The following is an 8,864-nucleotide window of genomic DNA, read 5'->3' on the forward strand; positions in this document are numbered from 1 at the left end:
TGAAGGACTGCAGGTAGAACACTAGGTTACCTTACTGAGGGTCAAAAAGGAGACAGAGACTCACTGTTTACTAGTGGAATAATATATACATCTGTAAGTCAAACTCAGATAAGTTTTCTTGTGTTAGGTTTAGAGAACTTGTCCTGCCATGCAGGCTTCAGGTCACATGAAGCAATTTGACAGTTTGCAACTGACTAGGCATGCCACCTTTGGCCTACATGAACAGGCTCTGCATAATGTGGTTACCCACTCACCAAACAAAACTCCCATGAAATGTCCAACACATGACTGAAACGCCAAGTTTAAAGGCCACCATCCTTCATGTGATAAGGTATTGGCTAATCAACAGTTGAGGGCATCCTATAAATGTTGTGCTTGGGCAGTTATGATACATGAAGTTATGCATCCTAAAATGGTGAGTAGTCAATAATGTCAGAGTGAAATTGGTAGCTTTAAGAAGAGCAGTTGCGATATCTTTGACCTTGTAAGACACAGGGAATGATCAGATGGTAAAGTGTTTTCACCAAGACTATAATATGCCCTCCCTATGTTGTTTCACTTCGTGCAATAAATGCTGGAAGTGCCGATGTGGATGAAAACTGTGAGGGGTTAACTTGACTAGGAGTACAAACAGGTAAACGCATTTGCAATTTAGCATTATGTACCACAAAGCCCTGATTATGAATGCACACAATCATCATAATCTAAGTTTTGAGCATTCCAAACCTGAGCATTGCAATTCTGCTGACACTGATTTTCAAATTTGGAATCCTAATATTTTCCTTGACTGAGACAACTGCTTCTGGTTGATACCCACAGGAGTCTAATGCCCACGGGCCATTTGTGTGAAGCTTGCCGAGACCTACCTTCAAGTTAGATGGTCTTTGTCATCCTGGAAAGCAGCACTGTTTTTATCCCATTAGCAGATATAGCTATGCCTTCTGAGGACACGGGTCTATGATGACAAACCAAAGGCATGAATAGAGGTGATGACAAAATATCATGCAGAGGTTGTGGCTGCTAAGGCCCAGGCTAAAACACTGGTGCGAAATGGGGGACTAGTCCAATCAGGCCTTTCTCATAGGCCAGTGCAAAGGCCCTCATTCACCCAGGAGTGTCTCCCTTCTGGGGAATCCTGTTAAGTCCAGGTGCTCTTCTTTAGGGGAACATTAGTCCTGCCAAGGAAGGCACTTTTTGGCGAAATCTATGTATGTCAAGCTGACCAGAATCAGCACACTTCTCATTTCCATCTCTTCTCTTCTGCATTTCAGTAAACGAGGATGCAGACTTTGTGCTCCAATCTTTTCACCTTCAGGTAGGTGGAAATATCAGCTTATGTACCTACGTGTCCTTTGGAAATGCTCCTTCAAACATTAGATAAGAAGACATTCTTCGAATCCAGTGAAATCTAAGCCATAAAACTTGGGTTCTCCCTTCCTTTAGGGAACCCAATCTGACTTACACCATGATAAAAGGATGGTCACTAAAGATTTCTTGTCTTTTAGATTTCCAATTAGTAGATATTTGGTAACTGAGTTGTGAATTTTGGAACAGATGGGACACAAGAAATGGGTCAGGACTTTCAGGCCATTCAAATCACACAGTTTATTGATAAGTGAATATATTTTTCATGTATCTTCCATACTGATTGTTACTGCCTTGGCAAGAGATTCATGTTCTCACTGTGCCAGGACATATTCATGCTCCAGTCTTGCATAGATGTTGCTCAGGTGTGTCCCGGAGTGTTCAGGCCCAGGATTGCAGATAGATCACTACGTTACATTTCTGAGGGTCAAAAGGGAGACAGTGACTCACAGTGTACTTGTGGAATAATGTACACAACAGTATAATGAATTTAGATACCAATTTTGTTTGTTAGTATTAAAGAACTTGTCCTGATATGCAGGCATCAAGCCACATGAGTCAATTTGACAATGTGCAACTGGACAGGCATTGCTCTCTTGCCATAGATGCACAGGCTTAGCATTATGTGGATACCCACTCTCCACACATAAGTGGCATGATATTTTTAACACAGGAATGTCATGCCATGCTATATAGGCCTACATCCTTCAGTTGATAAGTAATTGGGCAAGAGATCAGTTGAGGGGATCCTATGCAGGTGGTGCTTGATAAGTTAAGGAACTTGAGGTTATACATCCTACAATGGTGTGTACTCAGTGATGTCAGAGGGAAGATGGATAGCTCTGTGCAGAGCAGAAGAGATATCTGGATCCTAATGAGACACAGTAAATGATCAGATGGTAGAATCCTTTCACCAGGCCTATAATATGCCCTACTAATGGTCTGTCTCCTCATGCATTGAATGCTGGCAGTGCGGGTGAGGAGGAAACCAGTGAAGGGTTAATCTTGGCTAGGGGGGCAAAACTAACTGAATTTGCAATTTACCATTATCTTCCCCTAAGGACCGATTATCAATGCACCCAATCATCGCAATGTAGATATTGTGCTTTCCAAAACTGAGCATTGCTATTCTGCTGACACTGACTTGCATCTTGGAACCAAAAATTTTCCTTGAATAAGACGACTGATTCTGCTTGATACCAAGCAGAAATCTAATACCCGATGACCATCTGTGTGAAGCTTGCCGGGACCTACCTTCTAAAGAGATGGTCTTTGTCATCCTGCAAAGCAGCACTGTTTGTATCCCACTAGCACGTATAGCTATGCCTTCTGAGGACACGGGTCTATGTTGACAAACCAATATCATGAAGAGAGGTGACGACATAAATATCATGCTGTGGTTGGGGCTGCTGAGACCCAGGCTAAAGGTCAGGGGAGAAATGGGGGAATAGTCCCATCAGGCCTTTCTCATAGGTCAGTGCACAGGCCCTCATTCACCCAGCAGTGTTTCCCTTCTGGGGAATCCTGTAAAGTCCAGGTGCTCTTTTTTAGGCGAGCATGAGTCCTGCCAAGAAAGCACTTTTTGGCGAAATCTATGTTTGTCAATCTTGCCAGCATAAGCAATCTGCTCATTTCCATCTCTTCTCTTCTGCACTTCTATGAATGAGGATGCACACTTGGTGGCTCAATCATTTCATCTTCACATTCTTCAAAATATCAGCTTAAGTACCTAGGTCGCCTTTAGTTATCCTCCTTCAGTCATTTAAAAACAAGACCTTCTAGGAATCCAGTGAAATTTAAGCCAGAGAACCTGGGTTCTCCTTCCTCTTTGGAATCCAATCTGACTAAGACCATGAAAAAAGGATGGAAATGAAAGATTCCGTGTTATTTACAATTTCAGTAGTAGGTCTTGGTTAACTGAGCTGTGAATTTTCAAACAGATGGGACAAATGAAATAGGTGAAGAAGTTCAGTCCATTTTCCCATTTTCCTAGCACACCTCATGGATAGGTTAATGTATATTTCAAATACTTTCCATGCTGATTGTTACGGCCTTGGCCACAGCTTCTTGTTCTCACTGTGGCAGGATGTATTCATGCTCCAATATTACATAGATGCTGCACAGGAGTGTCAAGTGTGAAGGCACATGCCTGCAGGGTTATCACTAGGTTACCTTACTGAGGGTCATAAAGAAGACAGAGACTCACAGTTTACTACTGGAGTAATGTATACATCTGTATGTTAAACTCAGATAACTTTTCATGTGTGAGGTTTAGAGAACTTGTCCTGCCATGCAGGCATCAGGTCACATGAAGCAATTTGACAGTTTGCAACTGACTAGGCATACCACTCTTGGCCTACTTGAACAGGCTCTGCATCATGTGGTTACCCACTCTCCAGACAAAATTCGCATGAAATGTGAAACTCATGAATGACATCCGAATTTATAAAGGCCACCATCTTTAATGTGATAAGGAATTGGCTAAGATGACAGTTGTGGGCATGCTCTGCATGTGGTGCTTAGGCAGTTAAGATAAATGAAGTTATGCATCCTAAAATGGTGAGTAGTCAATAATGTCATAGTGAAATAGGTAGCTCCACGAAGAGCAGTTGAGATATCTTGGACCATGTAAGACAAAGGGAATGATCAAATGGTAAAGTGTTTTCACCAAGACTATAATATGCCCTCCCTATGTTGTTTCACCTCGTGCAATAAATGCTGGAAGTGCCAATGAGGATGAAAACTGTGAGGGGTTAAACTTGGCTAGGAGTGCAAACAGGTAAACGCATTTGCAATTTACCATTATGTACCACAAAGCCCTGATTATGAATGCACACAATCATCATAATCTAAGTTTTGAGCATTCCAAACTTCAGCATTGCAATTCTGCTGACACTGATTTTCAAATTTGGAACCCTAATATTTTACTTAACTGAGACAACTGCTTCTGGTTGATACCCACAGGAGTCTAATGCCCACGGGCCATTTGTGTGAAGCTTGCCGAGACCTACCTTCAAGTTAGATGGTCTTTGTCATCCTGGTAAGCAGCACTGTTTTTATCCCATTAGCAGATATAGCTATGCCTTCTGAGGACACGGGTCTATGATGACAAACCAAAGGCATGAAGAGAGGTGATGACAAAATATCATGCAGAGGTTGCGGCTGCTGAGGCCCAGGCTAAAGGACACGTGCGAAATGGGGGACTAGTGCCATCAGGCCTTTCTCATAGGCCAGTGCACAGGCCCTCATTCACCCAGGAGTGTTTCCCTTCTGGGGAATCCTGTTAAGTCCAGGTGCTCTTCTTTAGGGGAGCATGAGTCCTGCCAAGGAAGGCACTTTTTGGCGAAATCTATGTATGTCAAGCTGACCAGAATCAGCACACTTCTCATTTCCATTTCTTCTCTTCTGCATTTCAGTAAACGAGGATGCAGACTTTGTGCCCCAATCTTCTCACCTTCAGGTAGGTGGAAATATCAGCCTATGTACCTACGTGTGCTTTGGCTATCCTCCTTCAAACATTAGATAACAAGTCCTTCTTGGAATCCCGTGAAATCTAAGCCATAAAACTTGGGTTCTCCCTTCCCTTAGGGAACCCAATCTAACTTAGACCGTGATAAAAGGATGGTCACTAAGGATTTCTTGTCTTTTGGATATCCAATTAGTAGATATTTGGTAACTGAGTTGTGAATTTTGTAACAGATGGGACACAAGATATGGGTCAGGACTTTCATGCCATTCAAATCACACAGTTCATTGATAATTGAATGTATTTTTCAAATACCTTCCATGCTGAATGTTACTGCCTTGGCAAGAGATTCAAGTACTCACTGTGCCAGGATGTTTTCATGCTCCAGTCTTGCATAGATGTTGCTCAGGAGTGTCCCGGAGTGTTCAGGCCCAGGATTGCAGGGAGAACACTAGGTTACCTTTCTGAGGGTCAAAAGGGAGACATGGACTCACAGTGATCTTGTGGAATAATGTACACAACAGTATAATAAATTTAGATACCAATTTTGTTTGTTAGGATTAATGAACTTGTCCTGATATGCAGGCAATAAGCCACATGAGGCAATTCGACAATGTGCACCGGGACAGGCATTGCCCTCTTGCCATAGATGCACAGGCTCACCATTATGTGGATACCCACTCACCAGACAAATTCATATGAAATGTCAAACACATGAACGACATTCCAAGTTATAAAGGCCACCATGCTTCATGTGATAAGGTAATGGCTAAGACAACAGTTGACGGCATCCTATAAATGTGGTGCTTGGGCAGTTATGATACATGAAGTTATGCATCCTAAAATGGTGAGTAGTCAATGATGTCAGGATGAAATGGGAAGCTCTAAGCAGAGCAGCTGAATTTCTTGTACCTTGAAAGACACAGTAAATGATGAGATGCTAAAGTGTTTTCACCAAGACTATAATATGCCCTCCCTATGATGTTTTACCTCATGCAATAAATGCTGGAAGTGCGGATGAGGATGAAAACTGTGAAGGGTTAAACTTGGCTAGGTGTGCAAACAGGTAAATGCATTTGAAATTTACCAATATGTACCCCAAAGCCCTGATTATCAATGCACCCAATGATCATAATCTATGTTTTGGGCATTCCAAACCTGAGCATTGCAACTCTGCTGACACTGACTAGTAAATTTGGAACCCTTATATTTTACTTGACTGAGACAACTGCTTCTGCTTGATACCCTGCAGGAGTCTAATGCCAGCAGGCCATTTGTGTGAACCTTGCCGAGACCTACCTGCATGTTAGATGGTTTTTGTCATCATGGTAAGCAGCACTGTTTGTATGCCACTAGCAGGTATAGCTATGCCTTCTGAGGACACGGGTCTATGATGACAAACCAAAGGCATGAAGAGAGGTGATGACAAAATATCATGCAGAGTTTGAGGCTGCTGAGGCCCAGGCTAAAGGACAGGGGAGAATTGGGGGACTAGTCCCATCAGGCCTTTCTCATAGGCCAGTGCACAGGCCCTCTCTCACCCAGCAGTGTTTCCCTTCAGGGAAATTCTGTTAAGTCCAGGTGCTCTTCTTTAGGGGAGCATGAGTCCTGCCAAGGGAGGCACTTTTTGGCGAAATCTATGTATGTCAAGCTTACTGGCATCAGCACTCTTCTCATTTCCATTTCTGCTCTGCTGCATTTCAGTAAACGAGGATGCAGACTTTGTGCCCCAATCTTGTCACCGTCAGGTAGGTGGAAATATCAGTATGTCCCTACGTGTCCTTTGGATATCCTCATTCAAACATTTGATAACAAGACCTTCTTGGAATCCAGTGAAAACTAAGCCATAAAACTTGGGTTTTCCCTTCCTTTAGACAACCCAATCTGACTTAGACCATGATAAAAGGATGCTCACTAAAGATTTCTTGCCTTTTAGATTTCCAATTAGTGAATATTTGGTAACTGAGTTGTGAATTTTGGAACAGATGGGACACAAGAATTGGGTCAGGACTTTCAGGCCATTCAAATCAAACAGTTCATTAATAAGTGAATGTATTTTTCAAATACCTTCCATACTGATTGTTACTGCCTTGGCAAGAGCATCATGATCTCACTGTGCCAGGACGTATTCATGCTCCAGTCTTGCACAGATGGTGCTCAGGAGTGTCCCGGAGTGTTCAGGCCCAGGATTGCAGGAAGATCACTAGTACACCTTTCTGGGGGTCAAAAGGGAGACAGTGAATCACATTGTTCTTGTGGAATAATGTACAAAACATTATAATAAACTTAGATACCAATTTTTTTGTTCGGTGTAAAGATCTTGTCCTGATAGGAAGGCAACAAGCCACATGAGGCAATTCGACAATGTGCAACTGGACAGGCATTGCCCTCTTGGCATAGATGCACAGGCTCAGCATTATGTGGATACCCACTCACCAAACATAAGTGACATGATATATCTGACACAGGAATGTCATCCCATGCTATATAGTCCTACATCCTTCATGTGATAAGGAATTGGGCCAGAGATCAGTTAAAGGGATCCTATGCATGTGGTGTTTGAGAAGTTAAGAAACTTGAGGCTATACATCCTACAATGGTGAGTACTTAGTGATGTCAGAGGGAATTTGGATAGCTCTGAGCAAAGCAGATGAGATGTCTTGAACCTAGTGAGACACAGTAAATGATCAGATGGTAGAATCTTTTCACCAGTCTGATAATATCCCCTTCCAATGGTATGTCACCTTATGCATTGAATGCTGGCAGTGAGGTTGAGGAGGATACCAGTGAAGGATTAAACTTGGCTACGTGTGTCAAATGGTAACAGATTTTGCAATTTATCATAACTTCCCCCATGCACTGATTATCAATGCAGCCAATCATCACGATGTAGATACTGGGCTTTCCAAAAGTGAACATTGCATTCTTCAAACACTGACTTGCAACATGGAACCATAAAATTTTCCTTGATTGAGACGACTGATTCTACTTGATACTCTGCAGAAATCTAATACCCGATGACCAATTATCTGAAGCTTGCCGATACCTACTTTCTAAAGAGATGGTCTTTGTCATCCTGAAAATCAGCACTGTTAGTATCCCACTAGTAGATAGAACTATGCCTACTGAGGACACTGGTCTATGATGACAAACCAACGACATGAAGAGAGGTGATGACATAAATATCATGCTGTGGTTGGGGCTGCTGAGACCCAGGCTAAAGGACAGGGGAGAAATGGGGGAATAGTCCCGTCAGGCCTTTCTCATAGGCCAGTGCACAGGACCTCATTCACCAAACAGTGCTTCCCTTTTGGGGAATCCTGTTAAGCCCAGGTTCTCTTGTAAGGGGAGCATGAGCCCTGCCAAGAACGGCACTTTTTGGCGAAATCTATGTATGTCAAGCTGACCGGCATCAGCACACTGCTCATTTCCATATCTTCTCTTCTGCATTTCAGTGACCGAGGATGCAGATTTGGTGCCCCAATCTTTTCACCTTCAGGTAGGTGGAAATATCAGTTTAAGTACCTATGTGTTTTTTGATATCCTCCTTCAAACATTAGATAACAAGACCTTCTTCGAATCCAGTGAAATCTAAGCCATAAAATTTGGGTTCTCCCTTCCTTTAGGGAACCCAATCTGACTTAGACCATGAAAAAAGGATGGACACTAAAGATTTCTTGCCTTTACATTTCTAAGTAGTAGATACGCGGTAACTGAGCTGTGAATTTTGGAACAGATGGGACACAAGAAATGGGTCAGGACTTTAAGGCCATTCAAATCACACAGCTCATTGATAGGTGAATATATTTTTCAAATACCTTCCATACTGATTGTTCTGCCTTGGAAAGAGCTTCATGTTATCACTGTTCCAGGAAGTATTCATGCTCCAGTCTAGCATAGATGTTGCTCAGGAGAGTCCAGGGTTCAGGCCCAGGGTTGCAGGGAGATCACTAGGTTACATTTCTGAGGGTCATAAGGGAGACAGTGACTCAAAGTGTTCTAGATGAATAATGAACACAACAGTATAATAAAC

The 8,864-nt window shown here is 42.6% G+C and overlaps 1 long non-coding RNA gene and 4 other non-coding genes across 17 annotated transcripts in view; all 5 read left to right on the forward strand.

Moving 5' to 3' along the window:
- Positions 1–8,856, forward strand: part of LOC121134745 — an 89,267-nt gene extending 80,411 nt beyond the window's left edge. For 11 of the 13 annotated variants that reach the window (XR_005871938.1, XR_005871935.1, XR_005871944.1 and 8 more), the window contains 7 exons: positions 1,272–1,315; positions 4,330–4,405; positions 4,782–4,825; positions 5,417–5,593; positions 6,084–6,159; positions 6,536–6,579; positions 8,287–8,856. This is a non-coding gene — a long non-coding RNA (uncharacterized LOC121134745). The other 2 variants (XR_005871936.1, XR_005871948.1) reach the window with 1 other exon arrangement.
- Positions 2,705–2,783, forward strand: LOC121134896. The gene has a single exon (XR_005872103.1). It is a non-coding gene; the product is annotated as a small nucleolar RNA SNORD115 (small nucleolar RNA).
- Positions 4,462–4,539, forward strand: LOC121134953. The gene has a single exon (XR_005872155.1). It is a non-coding gene; the product is annotated as a small nucleolar RNA SNORD115 (small nucleolar RNA).
- LOC121134925 lies at positions 6,216–6,293 on the forward strand. Its single transcript, XR_005872131.1, has one exon. It is a non-coding gene; the product is annotated as a small nucleolar RNA SNORD115 (small nucleolar RNA).
- LOC121134936 lies at positions 7,967–8,045 on the forward strand. The gene has a single exon (XR_005872141.1). It is a non-coding gene; the product is annotated as a small nucleolar RNA SNORD115 (small nucleolar RNA).
- Positions 8,857–8,864: the final 8 nt, after the last annotated feature.

The sequence above is a fragment of the Mesocricetus auratus genome, unplaced genomic scaffold (assembly GCF_017639785.1).
Source record: "Mesocricetus auratus isolate SY011 unplaced genomic scaffold, BCM_Maur_2.0 Super-Scaffold_100030, whole genome shotgun sequence".
NCBI lineage: Eukaryota > Metazoa > Chordata > Mammalia > Rodentia > Cricetidae > Mesocricetus > Mesocricetus auratus.